The sequence below is a fragment of the Gorilla gorilla genome, chromosome 1, assembly GCF_029281585.2.
Source record: "Gorilla gorilla gorilla isolate KB3781 chromosome 1, NHGRI_mGorGor1-v2.1_pri, whole genome shotgun sequence".
NCBI classification, from domain to species: Eukaryota; Metazoa; Chordata; class Mammalia; order Primates; family Hominidae; genus Gorilla; species Gorilla gorilla.
The window spans coordinates 197,910,293-197,929,801 of NC_073224.2; the positions used below are offsets into that span (position 1 = coordinate 197,910,293).

Below are 19,509 nucleotides of genomic sequence, written 5' to 3' on the forward strand. Positions count from 1 at the left end.
TCAATTCACCGTGGAGTCTGCGTCTGAATCCTTGTTCCTTAGGTCATCCCGGGGTCCCAGCTGCCCGGGATGCAAAAACGATGCCCGGGTACCAGGGGTCGGGGACCAGCAACGCCGGCGCTCAGCGTAACCGCTAGCCTCCCCAGCCACGGCGCAAGCGCCTCTTCCCTGCCAAGGAAGGGGCGGGGAGTAGGCGGGGCGGGCACCTTTGAGGCCAATCGAAAGCGAGCATCCCCGCCCTCCGGGCCGATGGACCCAGTTTGACCCCTGCGGTGGGCGGAGGAGGCGGGGCAAGCCGCGCGGCCAGGAAGGGGGCGGGGCCCGAGGTCTGGAGGCGGGGCCTGGGGCTGTCAGTCCCGCGCCCGCCGCCGCGCCGCGGCTCCTCGCATGCGGTGGCCCGGGTGGCTGCCAGCGCTGCGCCCCGCCGCCCGCCACCCCGGCATCCCAAGCCGCCTCCCGCCGCCCCGGCCCGGCGCGCAGGTAAGGCTGGCCGCGGCTGCCGAGCCATCGCGCCCCCCTCCTCGGGCTCGGTCTGCCGCGCGGGCGCCCTCTCCGGGCCGTGTCAGCGCCGCAGCTCCCGACTGCGCCCGGGGGCGGTCCCGGGGGGCGGGGCGAGAGCCCTCCCCATCCCCCCAACGCCTCCGGGTGCCGGCCCCCTCAGCTGGGGTCCCCCGTCTGGCCTCCGCAGCTCCGGCGCGGGGAGCTGTCCCGAGCCCCCCTTCCCGGGCCGATTACACAACCTCCGGTCCTGGGGCGGGGGCCCCTCCTCAGCCCGGGCCCCACACCTGTCCCCGCAACGCGCTCCCAGGCAGGGGGCAGAGACCTGGCGCGACAGCGGGGGCCGGGAAAGTTTCACTTTGTGGTCAGGGGTTTGTTGACGTCTGAGAGATGCGGGGGGACGGAGACTGAGCGGCGAGGATGCGCCTTGCCAGCCGCGTTCCCTGTGCCCGGGGTGGCCCTGGTCCAGGTTTCCCTTCCAGAAGTCCTGCCGGCAGCCCGGCTCTGGGCGGGGAGGCTGCTGCTGCAGGGCGCCCGGGTCTCTCCGTCTCTACGTTAGCGAGCTCTGGATTGCAGCAGTCTGGGGACGGCTCAGTCTCTCGCGCTTGCCCCCTTTCTTAATTTAGCATTGACATTTAGACCAGTTGGACAAATTTACTTAGCATTTTCCTGACACTTTGTATTGGTGAGTTGCTTTCCCATCCCTAATTAGTTAATTAACCAGGTGGGAAAGCTAAATAGATCCTGGAATGAAATGCCTTCAGTCTGGCAACTCTTTAAAAACCTCTGAGAGCTCTAGGCTCTGGTTGCATGGAGAGATGCTTTTGGCCAAGGTGAGAGATCGATTCCATGTCTTCTGGTTGCTCGAGGAGGCTTTGGTAATAATGGCACGGCTTTCTCTGCCTCCCGCTGATTGTGCCGTTTATTGAGGGTCTTCAGTTTATGGTGGGTTATTTGGTTTTCTTCACTGAAGAAAGGAGGAATCAGAAGTGTTGCTGATTAACTGAGTGTTCCTCAGGTAAGGAAAACACTGAGGTTCAAATAAGTTTGGATACTTGTCTGCTTTACCAGGTTACCTTCGTGTGCAGAAAACCTTGGCTCTTCTCATTCTCTCCCCATCTTCCCAGTAGGGCTGTATCCAGCCAGGTTGGCATTACTGGTTCCTCATTTAGTCTGAAGACCTCTTGCTACATAAGTGTACAGTCCTGCCTAGGGATAACCTCCAAGAGTGGACTTAATTAGCACTTTTATCTGCTCGTTAAGCAATACAGCTTGAAATCTCTTGTAATCAGGCGCCGTTGTAGTGTTGAATCTTTAATAATACCTGATTCATTTTAATAGTGTTTCTATAATAATCTTTCTATTAGCATGTCCGTTCTGCAACACCAGTAGTTTTGGTATAGAAGCAGCAATTTACTAGAAATATTATCATGGCAAAAACAGTTCTCTAACAGATTTGCAGCCCACTTTACTTAGATAATTACTGATAGAGGCTGTTAAGATTTTTTTAAACATTTATTATTTGGTGCAGTAAATGTTACAGTGCTTCTGATGTATGAGGTCTTTATGAGGTCATTCCTTCCTGTAGTAATGATTACAGTTCTTGTGTCACTTAAATCTGTTTTGGACTAATATTGTGTGAGTTTTCACCCATGCTAATTTATTTTTAGACAAAATTCAGAGCTAACAAGATTTGGTTTTGATTTGCCAGCCTATGTTTTAATAAGGAAGATATTTATTGTATTTTGGGTGTTACATTAGAGGTAGGATAGCATGTTTTATTAACATATGTACTGTTTTGAGGGGTTTACAGATATTAAGCTACTAATTTTACAACAGTCCTATAAGGAAGGGATGATGAAATTGAGGCCCAGTTGCTTGACTCAGGTCACACAGTTAAGTAAATGACAGCCAGATTCTAACCTAGGCAGCCTGAGTTCAAAGTCCAAGTTCTTAACCACTGGACTATCCTGCCCCTACGCTTTCAAGAGGCAATTATTTCTACCTGCTGTCTGTACAATATGATATTCTGCACGGGGGAGGAGAAGAGCACTTTACAGTGTAATAACCAACATTGAGTTAGGAGTTCTTGTTCTGGTCTTAACTCTGCCACCAGCTAATCTGTGATTTTGAGCAAGAAACCTTATCTCCTTCCCTTTCAATTCCTCATTGGTGGAATAACAGCATTTGAAGCAGATGAACTAACTAGCCTTACTACCCTAGGGAACTGGAGAGATAAGTCAATGCAGATAAGAATTAAATATCCTTCTTCCCAAGGCACAGCATAAGACCAGGTGTCAAGTGAATGGAGTGTGTGTCATAGGAAAGGACTAGGAGGGCATACGTTCTGCTGAAACCAGTGGCTACCCATGGGAGTGCAGTGGTTGAGGACTTCATGTTAATACTTCAGTGTTGTTTTATTTTGTTGCACCAAGGAGTGTTACTTTTGTAATTAAAAAAAAAACAAGACAATTAAAAGAAGTCATCCTATAGAGGTGGGGTAACCATGTGCAGGACCATGTGAGGAGCATTATAGGGGACTGTCTGGCATCACTTTGCAGGAGGCATCACTTTTCAGGGGTCAGATGGTGGTAGGACCTGCATGGCAGACCAAAGAGTTCCCAGAATCATGGGAAGTCAGGCTTGAAAGGAAACTTTAAAAGTCATTTAGTTTAACTCCCTCCTCCTGTCTCCCTCCACCATGTATCCAGTGGATAAATCCCTCTGCATGCGGGCACCTGTCCCACTCAGTGCTCGTCCTGCTCCTGCTTGGACACCTCCAGGGTCAAACATTTGGTGTGCTTCACAAACTGTGCACCAAAGAAGACAGGATCGTATCTGGTGCTAGGGAATGGGAAACCACGGAAGGCTTCTGGCTGTTCTAGCTTGTGCTCTTGAAAGACTATCAATTGTCAGAGTGAAAGCTATATTAGAGGAGAAAGGCCAAATCAGGGAGACCAGTTAGGAGGCCGTGGCCAGAATCTGGGATGAGGGGATCCAGGCTGAGACCAGCAGTGGCATGAAATGGGTCCAGGAAGGAATGGACCCTGGAAGGCAAAATCCTTGCACCCAGCAACTGCCTGTCCATAAGCAAGAGAGAGGAGGAACAAGATGACATTCCCAGGGGAATGGTGGGGGAGGGGGGCAATAAGAGGATGGAGGCTTGGGAGAGCCGCTGATTGGAGCTGGGAAATCCAGTGGGGTGGAGAGGAGAGACAGTTTTGAACGCATAGCCCCCAAAGCTATATCATAGACTGTGGCTAATGCAAGACCTGTGCAGACCAAAAACAGATTTCTTAAGAAGAGAGTGTACCATTTAAATATGGTGGGAAACCCTCTGCCTAATGAAGAAAAATTGCAGTATTTCCCAATGGGTGTTGCAGCTTGTGACACTGGCTCATTTAACCTCCCGTTGCACTTCTTGGTCAGGTTGGGAATCGGGTATTCTTCCTTCACTCAGAGGTGAAGGAGGTGGCAGTGAGATGGAGCCTGCACCAGTGAGTCTTTCTGACTCCGAGTCTTAAATACAGAAATGGAACTGGGAAATGTAGGGCTGGAGCATTTTGTGTGTGAGAGGATGCTGCCTTCCTGTGGTTACACAGAGATGGGGTTGGGGTGTGACTGTTTGGAGTTGGGCCGGGGGCGCATTGGCTACGCTTTTTTCTGATTTTGTAGGGAGATGTCCTTTTAGGGGATTCTGTTGTCCAGTGACACCTGTTAAATAGGTGCTGGAGAGCCAGTGCATGTCATGGGGAGTACTGAGAAAGTCATTGGAAGTTTTTCTTTCCAATTCAAACACAGATTATGTGGTGTTCAAAGAGGGCTTGGAGCACAATATTTTGATTACCACATTGACTGGAAAACAGGATAATTTGGAAGAAACAAATAAGATTCACACAGGAAACCATGAAGACAGAGAAAATATAGTTGTGAAGGTTTTAAATTAATTTTACTCTTGTTACTTTATATACTTCTGGCTTAGGATACAACATTTACAAAGTATATTTACAAATTTATAAGTTGGAAGATATTGTGTATGTGGGAAAAAAACTGTATAATCTCATTTTTTGGGGGGTGGGGCCAGGACAATATTGTTCTTGGATTTTCAATATTTTTTAGACTAGTAGTTCTTTACCAGAGGTGATTCTGTCCCTCAGGAAACACTTGACAATACCTAGAGATAGTTTGGTTGTCAAAAGTTGGGGTGGTGTTTGTGCCACTGGCATCAAATGGGTAGAAACCATGGGTGTGGCTGAACATCCTGTAATGCATGGGACAGCCCCCACAACAAAGAATTATTCAGCCCCAAATCTTAACAGTGTTGAAGTTGGAAAACTCCACTGTAGACAATTAAAAAAAAAATCTTACTAGGAGCAAATTGAGTTTAAAGGGAAGAAGAAGAAAATACAAAATATTCCTACAAACTGATCACATCTGACATCCAGAAGGAAGAAACAGCTAGACAACCTGCTGTAACACAGGTGTTTGCGGGCCACCCAGGAGGTATTTTAATAACTGGGTTGTTCAGCACAGTAGTCTGGAACAGGAAGTAGAGGACGTTGTAGGAGGAAGAGGCTGTAGGGGTAATTGGTAGAGGCAGGTCTAGAAGGGAAGGTCAAGAAGGGAAACTGGGTTCTTCCAGAATACTTTTGAAAAGTTCTAGGGAATTTTTCAAAGGCTATTTTGTTAAGGACATTGAGTAGTGCTTAGAAGATACAGTCTCCACTTTGAGGGCGCATGAACCCTCTAGGCTGTTGATGAGAGAGTCTGAGCACTTCCCAGGTTTTTCTGCATCTAGACATGAGTAAATGGTGAAGAACACTTGGTTTTGTTTTCAGGTTATATCTATGTCCTCCTTCGACCCCCCTTTTAAAACTTTTTCATTATGTAAAATTTTAAACATGTACAAAAATGGAGAAAATAGAATACTGAACCCCTGTTTACGCAATGCCCGTCTTCAATGATTGTCAACTGCTGGCTGATATTTACCTATATCTTAGACACCCCTCCTTTTTTAAAATCTAGAAAATAGCATAAATAATTACAGATTGCCTGCCTAATAGGAGAGGCTTGGCAGTGAAGGATGTAAGTGATTTTCTGATGCTTGGGCCTCCCCGGAGGAAAACCGATAATCGACATGTGTGATTATAAGAGCCACGAGGGCCTGAGAAATAAGAATAGGCCCAGGCAAATCTGGAATGGGGGAGCTCAGCTCTTCTTGGTGGGAAAGTACAGTGATTAGAGACACACTTCTTTCTTTTTAAACCTCCTTGGTAGAGAAGAAGTCTACTTAGAGTTCTTTGCTAGGAGAAATGTATTTTTGGTATCAGTTGTGGAGAGTTCTTTCAGTTCCTGGAGGGAGCATAGTTTTCATGTTTCCTTTTGGGATGCCCCCTTTCCTGTTGCAGGACCCTCTAGGGCAGGGTTATCCAATCTTTTGGCTTCTCTGGGCCACATTAGAAGAAGAAGAATTGTCTTGGGCCACACATAAAATATGCTAACATTAATGACAGCCGATGAGCTAAAAAAAAAAAAATTGCAAAATAATCTCATAATGTTTTAAGAAAGTTTACAAATTCTGTTGGGCTGCATTCAAGGCTCTCCTGGGCTCTAGGTTGGACAAACTTGCTCTAGGGTGTGCTGTGTGGTATAAAGCCAAGGGTTCCTTGTAGCCTCTGCCTCTGACCTGATGGCTTCTTCACAGGGTGACTCTTCCCCAGAAAGCACAGGGCAGGGTCGGGTGGGAGAAAGACAGTATTTCCAGTGGTTATGAAATGACCTTTTGCAGCAATTGCTTTCTGCATTCATCAGTGTATGGAAGACTCTTGCATTCCAGCCGCTGGTGGAAACAGCGTTGTAGCTGACACTTTGGAAACAGGGCTTTCTTTTCCCAATTGTGTCTCCCAGAACTACAGGATTAATTTTTTTTTTGGTCATTGGAGAATTGGCATGCCTTTACTTGACTCAGTGTTCTGTTGTAATATGCATACAAAAATGGATTTAAGAGTTGAGAGAGTTCTTGAATAGTCACATAATTGATGTCTATGAATTCTAATTAGTGCTAGTTTCTACAAACTTAGACATTCTGGACTAGGTTCACAAGCAACAACATTGGTGTGAAGACCTGGGTCTTCAGAGAGCTGTATTTTCCATCCTTGTGTTATTTATTAAATGCATTTTTACCCTCTACTTATTCCACAAAGAGGTGTAGATGGCATTAGCTTATTATGAACATTCTGTATCACAGTTGCGGATTTTCAAGTATCATGCCTTTCTCTAGGAAGGGGCCGCTCCTAGTCTGTTAATAATAATCATTATTCCCAAGAACCCTTCTAGGTAGGAATTAGCATCCCCATTTTGCAGATGAGTAGACTGAGGTTTGGAGAGGTTAAGGAGTAATGGTAGGAGGTAATACTGAGGTTTTGCTTTTTTGTCCAGACCCACTTGATTTCAAAGCCCAAATGCTTTTCAATAAGCCTTCTGTCTCTCATGGTTAAAAGTTGGTGGAAGTTTGTACCAGGATTGGTAGAGAAGATGGGGGCAGGTGCTGTGAAAGGGGACTGAGAGTACTGGTTACTCCAACTAATGAAATCTTCACACTGAGCCCCCCTGAGAAACATTGCTTTTGAGTGTGATAAATTACTGATGTCCTGTTTTTGAGCTGACTTTACAAAACAGAAGTTGTACCCTGGTATTCCTTAGCCAGATTTGCTCAATGGATGTATATTCTTCAGTCTGCATAGTGTTTTTTCTTGTAAAAAATTAGATTAGTTGTCATTTAACAAGTGGGAGATTTCACACTAAAATATAGATTTCTGCCTTCTCTCGAACCATCAGAATATCTGGTGACATTGGCCCCATGTTCCCCTTGGCAGTAGTTAGTTACAGTGGCTTCCCTCTTTGGAGGCAGCATAGGCTCCTGAGTTTGCCATATTCCCCACCCCGGCCTCTTCACCCATTTATCTTACCTGTCAGGATTCTGAAGGCATTTGAGTTAGAGGCACCTAGTAGAAGTTATATATATTCTCTCTTCAGTGTCAGGGATGTATTAGAGAAGGCTTGTTTTGTTTTTAATTAAAGATCCCCAGCATTTATTTCCTCTTTGTAGAAGCCTGGGGAGGGTAACTATACTTGGCATATAAACAGACACACTCACATTCCCCTCCCTTTGACCCCCAGCAATGGCTAATTGGACTCTAGATAGGTTTTTGGACTAAGAAAGACCAATCAGATTTGGGATTTGGACACCGAGTCAGTAAGCTGAGGAGCCTCAGGCAGGGAGGATTTATAGACTCAAGCTGGAAGTGGTGACCTTGGAAAGGTGGAGTGGAGTAGTGAGTAAAGAAGCTGTGTGTCAAGGAGGTGGAAGATCATGGGCAGCAGAAAGAAAAGTGCTTCCTGGTCTCTCCTTCTACTGTATGTCCTGCAATTGGGTTCCCCTGTGTCCACAGCACACATTCTGTGATATTTACTGAGCACTTACTATAATGCCAGGCACTATTCTAGATGTTTGTGATATATCAGTGAACAAAACAAGACAAAGTTCCTGTTCTTCTAAAGCTTAGATTTTGATGGAAGAAAAGATAACGCTAAACAACAACAACAAAAAATAAAATATATTAGATAATAATAAATACCAAGAAGAAAAATAAAACTGGATCAGAAGATAGGAGTGGATATAGGAGAGAACATTATGTTAGAGATTGTTCAAGGAAGGCCTCTTAATAAAGTGATATCTGAGCAGAGATGTAAATTAAGTGAAAAAGTAAGCCATGAAGAAATCTAGAGGTGGAGCATTCCCTACTGATATGGTTTGGCTGTGTCTCCACCCAAATCTCAACTTGAATTGTATCTCCCAGAATTCCCACATGTTGTGGGAGGGGCCCAGGGGGAAGTAATCGAATCATGGGGGCCAGTCTTTCCTGTGCTATTCTCGTGATAGTGAGTCTCATGAGATCTGATGGGTTTATCAGGGGTTTCTGCTTTTGCTTCTTCCTCATTTTTCTCTTGCCACCGCCATGTAAGAAGTGCCTTTTACCTCCCGCCATGATTTTGAGGCCTCCCTAGCCATGCGGAACTGTAAGTCCAGTTAAACCTCTTTTTGTTCCCAGTTTCGGGTATGTCTTTATCAGCAGCGTGAAAATGAACTAATACACCTACAGAGGGTTCAGCAAGTGCAAAGGCCCTGAGGTAATTGTATGCTTGACCTGTATGAAGAACAGCAAGACATTGTGGCTGGAATACAACAAATAATGGGAGAGGAGAGGTGGAGGGAATGCAGGGCCTCACAGTTATATTAAAGACTTTGGATTTTATTCTGAGTGACATGAGAAGCTATTAGAAGATTTTGAGCACAGGTGACATGATCTAGCTTCTGTCTTAGAAATAAATTCTATATGGAGAATAGATTGTAGGGCAGCTAAGGTGAAGCAGGAAAACTAATTAGGAGGCTATGCAATAGTCCTGATAAAATACAGTTGTGGCTTGGACTAAAAGAGAATTGGAGATGGCAAGAAGTGGTCAAGTTTTGAATATATTTTGAAGGTAGCATTGACAGAATTTGCCAATGTATTAGATGTTGGTTATGTGTGTGAGAGAGAGAGGAGTCAAGATTATTTGAAACTTTGTGTAAAAACATAGCTTCATTTGGTGGCATTTCAACTTGTCTTCCTAGAAACATTCAAAAGCAAGGTCAACAACAACAACAACAGAACCTTGAAAATTCTATTCACAGCAAAAGTAGGAGAGAAATTTAGTCCATAAACTTCAAAATACATGTAAAGACTGTCCCAAGTAGATGAGATCAGGCAGAAGCCATTGAGGAAATGAAGGGAAGCAGCATAGAAATGGTGAGAGAGCCCAGAGATAGTAGATCTTGGAAAGTACTGGAAAAGTCATGCTCTTTAAGATGAAAAGTCCACCCTGACATGAAAAAGCTGTATCTGTTGCTTGCAATAGTTTTGGGAACTGAGTGTACAGCTGGTAGAAGAAACCCTCCTAGATGTAGTTCAGTTCAGAGAGCAAAAGAAGAGGGGTTATGTAAAGAATCATATAGGCAGGCTGCCATATTTGTAGGAAGTACTCTGTCTCTGTGGTAGCAGGGAAGAAGAGAGTCTTTGGGTTGTAAAAACAGCTCATCTGAAAGAGTATCCTAGGCATGCCTTCCTCCCCTGCCAAGAGGAATCTCATGCAAATACTGTAGCTTGTCCAGGAAAACTCAGCTCAGTGATAATGGAGAGAGGAAATTGTAGGCTTTGGTTTCTGATAATGGTAAGATAGGTTATTTGGACCAAAATTCCACTGAAAATATTAAAATGTTGGATATATTTTTTAAATTGAAAAAATTTTAGATTTTCTTAAAAGCACTAAAGAGATGAGGAGAGACTAAAACACTAGAACACTTAAGTTCTTTTTGCCCTGAGAACATTTGTCGATCCTAATAAATATAGACTTTAGTTTTGGCGGCCTTGCAGGACAAGGAGGTTTTTGTCAAAGTACGTGCCTTGCTCAAGGTGGAGAGTCTCATAGGAGACCATCTCCATATAAAGCTGGATTTATTCAGGGGAAAGGTGAACCAGAAATAAAACTAGTTCTCTCTACCCTTCTGGGACAGCAGGGAGGTTGCCCTGCTACTGAGCAGGGTAAGAGAAAAAAAGGAAAAGTAAGTTATCATGACCGACAAGCCTTTTCACAGATTTTTTTTTTTTTCTCTTTTGAGACAGGGTCTTGCTCTGTCGCCCAGGCTACAGTCAATGCCACCATCACGGCTCACTGCAGCTTCAACCTCCTGGGTTCAAGTGATCCTCTCACCTCATCCTCTGGGTAGCTGGGACTATAGGCACACACCACCATGCCCGGCTAATTTTTTATATTTTTTGTAGAGACAGGGGTTTTGCCATGTTGCCCAGGCTGGTCTTGAACTGCTGGGTTCAAGCGATCTGTTCTGCTCAGCCTCCCAAAGTCCTGTGATTACAGGTGTGAGCTACCATGCCTGGCCCCTTTTTACAGATTTGAGGATGGTTTTATGTCACCTCAATTTCTGAGAACCTCAAGCTATGAACTTCGTTTAAGGTAGTTCCAAGTTTAAGGTAGAACCAGTTCCAGGTTCCTAACCCCACTCCCAGATACCTGGCAGAATCAAAGATGAATCTTCGGAGGAGGGCACCTTCTTCCTAATTTTCAAGGGTCAATGAGCAGTACAGTCAGAAATAACAAAGCATACAGGGAAACAAAATGTGATGCGAGAAACAACAGAAGCAATGAATAGAATAAAAGAAAACCAGACTCACAAATTCTTTATGTATTATGAGTACAGAGACAAATAAAAACCTATGCTTATTGTGTTCATAGAAATAAAAGTACACTTATAAATACCTTCATGGAATGGGTAACAATTAAAAGTGGCTTGGCAGATTTTAAGAAGGTTAAACAGAACTAGAAATAAAAATATAAAACTGAAATTTTAAAATGTAGTGGTTTCCCATTAGACAGCACATTTGACAAAATCAAAAAGAAATTAGTGAATAACTGAATGATGAGGCATAAGAAATTATTCAGATGCTGCACAGGGAGACAAAAAGACAAAAAATGTGACAGAGAGGCTAAAAGACATGGAAGCTGGAGTGAGAAGATCTAACATGCATTTAATTGGAAAGGAGAGGAAAGAGAATGGGGCAGAAACAACTATTCAAGGAGATGATGCTTGAGCTTTTTCCAGAATTGATCAAATTTATTAAGCCAAAAATTCATAAGCAGAGCACTGAAGGCAAAGAGAAAATTCTAGCAGGAACAACAACAACAAAAAGACATATGACTTTGGAAAGAGCATTTTACATACTTCTCAACATCAATGGAATCTAGAAGACAGTAGAATAAATCTGTAACTGAAATAGCTGAAAACTTAGGATTATATGCACAAAGTACCTTTCAAGAATAATGGCAAAATGAAAACATTTTCATATAAAGAACAATGTGGAGTTTGCCACCACTTTAGTGACTTTGCCTCACTGAAGGCAATCTTAATTGATGTACTTTATGCAGAAGGAAAGCAATTGCAGATGGAAAAAGCTGAGATGCTATAAGGAATTAAGGATTTTATAAAGAGATCACCATGTGGGTGAATGTAAATATAGATGAACAATGAAGCATAAACAAAATTTTAATGTCTTACAGGCTAAAATATTTAGAAATGAAAGACAACAATAGCATATAAGTTAAGAAAGGGGGTAAAAAGAATCAAGAGCATTCTAAGGTCCTTATATTACCTGGAAGGAGAGTAAAGATAATGACTATCTTCAGGCTGATAAATTAGCAATGTATGCTGTCATTTCTAAAATAAGCACAAAAGGAATAGAAGCAGGGTATTTAATATCCCAGCTAGTTGAGGAAGACTCATTGGAAACATAAGACTACAGAAAGAGTGAAAATAAAGGAATGGAAAACTATATACTGTCAAATAATAAGCAGTGTATCAAATAGAGATTGTGATTAAAAACATTATTAGGGATAAAAAATTATGTTCACAAGGAAAATATGTTTGAAATGTATATGTACCTAACAACTAAATAATATATAGAGAAGAAAATGACAGAACCACAAAGAGGAAGAGAAATATCCATGATCATAGTTATTTCAAATTAGAATACCTAAGACATTTTAAAGGAGAACTAAGTCAGAGGACTTGCTGTATGGATATCATGTCTTATTATAAAGCTATTGTAATAACAATGGCATGGTATTGATTCAAGGATAAACAAAGAGTCCAACAGAACGAAGTAGAAAGCCCCAAAACACTACTTTACATTTACAGACTCTGGATTTATTACGAAGGAGACACTACAGATAAAGGGTAAACTTTCCAATAAATGGTACTGGGACTCATGGATATGACATGAAAAATATGTAATTCGACTATCACTTTACACAATGCATAAAAATCAATTGCAATGGATGTCCTTAGACTGGGTAATTTACAAAGGAAAGAGGTTTCATTGGTTCATGGTTCTGGAAACATGATGCTGGCATTGGCTCAGTTTCTGCAGTGGCCTCAGGAAACTTACAATCGTGGCGGAAGGTGAAGGAGGAGCAGGCATGTCACAGAGCCCAAGTAGGAGCAAGAGAGAGAGAGAATGGCGGGAGGTGCTACACACTTTTAAACAACCAGATCTCATGAGAACTCACTCACTATCAGGAGAACAGCACCAAGGGGATAGTGATAATTCATTCATGAAAGATCCACCTCCATGATCCAATCACCTCCCACCAGGCTCCACCTCCAACACTGGGGATTACGATTAGATGTGAGATTTGGGCAGGGACACAGATCCAAACCATATCAATGGGCTTTTAAAAGTTAAATATGAAAGCAAAAAAATGGAAGATTTTGAATGGTAATATAAGAGAATATCTTCATGATCTCTGCGTAGGGAAGGGCTTAAATAAAATTCCAAAAACATTAACTTAAAAAAAGGTTGATGGCCGGGTGTGGTGGCTTATGCCTGTAATCCCAGCACTTTGGGAAGAAGAGGCAGGCAGATCACTTGAAGTCAGCAGTTTGAGACCAGCCTGGTCAGCATGGTGAAACCCTGTCTCTACTAAAAATACAAAAATTAGCCAGGTGTGGTGCCACATGCCTGTAATTCCAGCTACTTGGGAGGCTGAGGCATGAGACTCACTTGAACCCAGGAGGTGGAGGTTGCACTCCAGACTGGGCGACAGAGTGAGACTCTATGTCAAAATAAATAAATAAAAATAAATCAAAGTTGAGAAAATTTATTACATTAAAATAGAAAAATTTTAAAAGAAAAACTATTATGAAAATAATGGAATAAGAAGTTACAACACTGGAAAAGAAATTTGTGAGCTTTGTGAGGACAGGGACTGTGTCCATTTTATTCATCATTATATCTCACCATGTTCCGTAGTGCCTAAAATCAAAGCTGCAGCACCCAAGATACTTTAAGTACTTACAACCATTCCCAAATGATGGATACTTACCTACAGAGAAGACTCCACATCATAAACCACAAACATTATTCTATTGCTTTCTTCTGTTGCTGTTCATTCCTTAGAGAAAAAAGAAGAGATATATAGAAGTGGTGACTTAACCAGACAATTGTTTAAAAATATGCATTTAGTGTAGAAACTATGTGTTCAGGATTGTGCAGGTTGCTGAGAAGAATATATAGAAATATAAAACAAGAGTCTCTTCCCAAAGGAGTTTACAGCCTACTTGGGAGATTGTGACAAATATGAAAAAATACTTGACAAATCTGGACCATTTAAATAATGCTATTTATGCTATAGCCATACATAGGACAGAGATAACACTTCCAGATGTGGTAATTGGGAAATATATCATGCAGGAGGAAAGATTTGATCTATGTATTGAAGGAGGGTAAGTTTATGGGCAGGAAGAGAGCATGGAAGCAAGCATCCCACGGGAGGGATGCTTTGTAGGAAATAAAAATTTAAGGTGCTTTGGGGAAAGGGCAATCTCATCAGAGTGGAAGGAGACAGATTAGAAGCATAGATTCTTTAAGAATAAATATGAATGAGTAGCTGGAAATTTTCTGAGAAAGAATAGTAGTGATGTGAACATAAAAGCCTAACTAGTTATGATAAATGTATCCGTAAGTAAAGTAATTAAGCCAGTTTGGGGTTGGCAGAGGAATTGTGCCAGACATCTGTGGATTTTGCTACCCAGCAGCATTCGCTCTTCTCCTGGTTGTGGGGCCCCAGCCCTATTGCTATTACCTGGAACTAAAGGTTAAGATGATGGTTCAAAGATGAAGCCACCATGGAAGAGAGCATAGCGGACAGATGGAGAGAAACTGCATCCAGGTGACCCCATTTGTATTAAACCTGGTTACCTGGTTTTTCTTTAGTACGTATGCCAGTTTGAATTGGTTTTGTCATTTGAAATGAAGAATGAAAACTGACAGAAGAATAGACAGACAGAAAGATCAGGAGAGCAGAGTAAAGAATTCAGAAACAGACTGATATACACGTGAGAATTTCCCCTCACTGGACATTCCTCAGTCTTTGCTCTGAATCTCTTCCCAACTTCTTGTAGTATCCCAGGTCTCAGGCCCTAGACTTCTTATCTATTCTTAGATGAATGAATTCAGTCTTGTGGTATGATGTATCTGTTTGCACATGACTCCTAAGTTTATATTTCCAGTTTTTGTTATTCTTCTGAGATTCAGACCCATATATTCACTTGTCCACCAAGATTCTCCACTTGAGTGTATAAACGGATCTGAAGTGTAACATGTCCTATACCAAACTCCTAACTCCCAACCCCCCCTTACCCTAAATCTGCTCCTTTCCTAAGAATCTCAGGCTCATAAAATGGCAGCATTGTCCACTCAGTTTCCCAGGCCAAAAACCTAGGAGTTACCCTTGAGTCTCTTCTTTCCTATAACTCTCACATTTAGGCCATCAGCAAGTCCTGTTGATTCTACCTTCAAAACACAGCCTGGATCTGAGCACTTTTTATCTCCTTATAGGAGGTAAGTAGATATGTAGGTTCCCAACATAGTCCAAGCCAGCACCATCTCTTGCTTGGATTATTGTAATAGCTTCTAAGTGGCTTCTCAGCTTCCTTTTTTCCCTCTTATGGTCTATTCTACACACATGAGTTAGAACAGTCTTTTCAAACACAAGTCAGATCATGTTACTTGCTTGTTCAAAGCCAGTGTTTTCCCATGACATTTTTAATATCCCAAATCATGACCGTGGTCTCCAGGACCCTGCAAAATCTGACTTCTGCCTAGATTTCTCAATCATCTCTGCTTCTCTCTCACTCACTCTGCTACAGTCACACTGGCTTCTTCATTCTTCCTACAACATGCCAAATACATGTCTACCTTAGGGCCTTTACACTTCTTGCTTGGGATCTTTTGATGGCTCATTCCCTCACCTTATTCAGGTTCTCCTCAAAGTGGCCTTTCCTTTCCACCTCCCCAGACCCTAACCTTTCTTGGTTCTTTAGAACACTTATTACTATTTTGTTTATTGTCTGTTCTTCTCATTAAATGAAAACTCCATGAAGCAGGAATGTTGTCCTCTTTAATAGTATATTCCTAACATTGGAATAATGCCTGGTGTATAGTTTGAGCCAATACATATTTTTGAATGACTTATTAAATTAAATTTTTATATGATAGAGGTAGCACAGCATATCATTTTGTAAGAGATTTATTATCCAATGACTGGTTTTGAGAAAACTAGTTAGACATTTTAGGAGAAGATGTATGCTTAATAAGAGGATATAATGAACAGTTTTGTGCCAACATACTTGACAATTTAGATGAAATAAACAAATTCCAAAAAACCTGATATACCAAAGCTAACACAAGTAAAAATAGAAAACCTGAATAGAGCTATATCTAGTAAAGAGTTTAATTCATTATTAAAGACCTTCGCATCAAACAGCAGACAAACAAATAAATTTTCTGGGGCAGATGGCTTTTCCGGTAAAGTCTTCCAAACACTTAAAATAAATAATAACATCAATCTTACATACTCTTTCAGAGAATAGAAAAAAAAGTAACATTTCCCAGCTCATTCTCAAGAAAAAACATTATATCAAAAGCTGACACAGACATTACAAGAAAAGAAAATTAAAGACCAAACTCTCCTGGACATAGATACAGAAATACTAAGCAAAATATAATCAAAATGAATTTAGTGATACATAAAAAAGGTAATACATTATAACCAAGTGGGATAAACTTTAGGAATTCAAGAGTAGTTTAACATTTGAAAATAAATCAAGATAATACCTTGTAGTAACAGAATAAAGGAGTAAAAATATACATACAATCTACATAGATGTAGAAAAGGATTTGATAAAATTCAGTGTTGATTTATGATTTTTAAAAAGCCTAAGCAAAGGAAATTTGTTAATCTGATAATGAGTGCCTAAAAATATCTTAAACATCATTCTTGATGGTGAAATGTTGAAAGTCTTCTCCTTGAGATATCTGCTAGCATCACTTTAATTTAGCATTGCATTAGAGATCCTAGCCATTGTAGCAAGGCAAGAGAAAGAAATAGAAAGTATATGGTTTGGAAAGTAAGAAATAAAAGTGTCATTATCAATAGGCAACATGACTGTATATATAGAAAACCCAAAAGAATCTATAGATAGACTATTAGAATTAATAAGTAAATTTAAGCAGGGGTGCTGGATACCAGGTCAATATATAAAAACCAATTATACTTACATATACTAGCAATAAAAAATAGAAAATGAAATTTAAAAAACAATACCATTTACAATAGCCTCAGAAAAGACCGGATTCATAGGAATAAATGTGATAGAGATGTAAGATTTCTACATTGAAAATAAGAAGACATACTGAGAGAAATTGAAGAAAACTTAAGTAGATGGAAAGATATACCATGTTCATAGAATGGATGACTCAATATTGTGAAGATGTCAATTTTCCTTAAATTAATTTGTATATTATACAAGCCATTCAAAATTCTAGCAGGCTTTTTAAATGGATATCAACAAACTGAATATAAAATTTGCATGGAAAAGAAAAGGGCCAAGTTAAGCCATCACAATAATTAAGAATATGAAGGAGGCTGAGATAACTTATGGCACCAAATATTTAGAATTATTATAAAGCTATTGTAATTAAGTCAATGTGGCATCTGTGCTAAAATAGACAAATGGCCCTGTTGGGGAGGAAATATAATTTTTCCTCAACCTCTGTGAGTTCTTAGTTGAGACAGATTCCTGTAACAAAAGACAAGATTAACAAGATAAAAACAGACAAGCTAATTAACATGTGTAGCACACATCATGGGGGACAAACCTTAATGAAAAGTATCTCAAAGCAATGGCTTAGAACTCAGGCTTATATAGCATCTTCAACAAACAGCAATACATTTGTAGACAAATGAAAGGACAAATGAAAAGATTTTAGGTTTCCAAGGGTGGGAAATGATGGGAAGGTAAATATATGGGAGGAAACTAATGGAGTGAGGTTTATTTTCAGGTTCCTCTGATGCTGTCTGTGGGCTGATAAAGAGTCTAGAGTTTTCTCTAGTCAAGGAGAATTTATATCCTGCCTGTAGGCAGAAGGTAGGATAGGGTGAGCTTTTTCTCTGTTTACTGCTTCTTAATTGCCTTTTGCTAAAAAGTAATTTTTATGTCAGAGGCATATTTTGGGGTGACATATTCCTGTTTCCTTAAGCCCAATGGAACAGATTAGAGAATTTAGAAAGAGATCTTTATATGATCACTTGATTTATGACAAAGTTGACACTAAAATACAGTAGAGAAAGGATGTCTTTTCAATAAATAGTGCTGACTCAATTTAGTATCCATACGGGAAAAAAAGAATCTTCCTCAAGCCATTCACAAATATCAATTCTAGCTGCATTGTAGATCTATATATATTAGGTAAGACAATAAAGCTCTTAAAAGAAAACATAAGAGAATATCTGTATATCCTTAGAATAGCCAAACATTTCTTAAACATTACACAAAAGGACTAACTATAAAGGAAAATATTGATAAACTAGATTAAACTAAACTCAAGAAATTCTGATCATCAAAAGATGCTATTAAGGGAATGAAAGAGCAAGCCCAGAGTAGGAGAAGATACTGTAAATAACTACAAATCAATATGAGAAAGGCAAGTAACCCAAAAGAAAAGTGGACAAAAAACTTGAACAAACACTTTACACAGAGAATGTTCAAATGGCTTACAAATATATTAAAAGTTATATCAATTGCATTCATTGTCAGAGAAATGCAAATTAAATCTACAAAAAGGTATGTCTACATATGCTTCAGAATGGCTAAATTTAAAAAGTCAGACAATACCAAATGTTGACAAGAACATGGAACAGCTAGACTCTCATATATTATTGGTGGGAATGTAAACTGATACAGCTATTATGGAAGACCGTTGGGCAGTATCTACTGGGGAGTATCTACTAAAGCTGAACATACACTCTGTACCCGCAATTCCCCACTCCTAGATATATGACAAACAAATGTAGTATATATATTTGCCAGAAGACATATATAAGAAGGTACATAGCATTCATAATATTCATAATAGCCTCAAACTGGAAGCAACCCAGATATCCAAAGACAGTAGAATGGATAAATAAATCAGTATATGGAATATATACAGAAATGAGAATATGTAATCTATAATCACATGCAAAAACATGGGCGTATGTCACAAACATAATGCTGAGAAAAAGAAGCCAAACACTCAAACAGGCAGCACTAATCTCTGGTAATAGGAATCAGGATAGTGGTTACCTGGGGGTGGTAATGACTAGAAGCGGGAATTAAGGGGACTTTTAGGGTGTGAGTCATATTTGGTTTCTTGGTCTGTGTGTATGGTGTGGGATGGGGTTATTTTGTGAAAATTCATCAAGCTGTACAATGATGCCTTGTGCCCTTTTCTGTATGTATCTTATACTTCATTAAATTTTTTATTTAAAAAAACCTGGATCCTTACTTCAGTTCTTAAACCAAAGTAAGTTACAGCTAGATTACGTATTTAAATATAAAATGAAAGGTCCACAATTAAACATGGATGAACTTTTTTTTATAATCTCAGAAACATGAATTGGAAAAAATTTCTTTGAAAAGAAAATTAAAATGGTAATAAATAAATATCAACATGAGGAAAATATTTATAAAATAATAATATATTATGTGTTGCCAGTCAGATCATCAGACATTAAAAGATACAAAATACTCAGTGTTGCTAAGGTTTGGTGAAAGGGTACTCTCATGTTTGATTGTTAGAATAATTTGTTTCTACAGCATTTTTGGAGGACTTTAAAATGTGCATACTATTTGACCTAACAGTACATTTCTAGGAATTTTATCTTAGGAAATATTTGCCTACATAAATATATCAGGATAGTAATTAAAGCATTTTTACAATATCGAAACTGGAAATACTTTAAATGTCTATAAATAGGGTACTGGTTATATAAGGTACAGCCTGTTTAATAAAGTAT

The 19,509-nt window shown here is 40.3% G+C and overlaps 1 protein-coding gene across 1 annotated transcript in view; it reads left to right on the forward strand.

The window, feature by feature from the left end:
- Nucleotides 1–330: 330 nt before the first annotated feature.
- HIVEP3 (HIVEP zinc finger 3) overlaps nt 331–19,509 on the forward strand; it is a 528,576-nt gene continuing 509,397 nt past the window's right edge. Inside the window, exon 1 of the mRNA XM_055392917.2 lies at nt 331–480. The gene's annotated coding sequence lies outside the window, so the exon portion shown is untranslated. The remainder of the gene's footprint in view (nt 481–19,509) is intronic.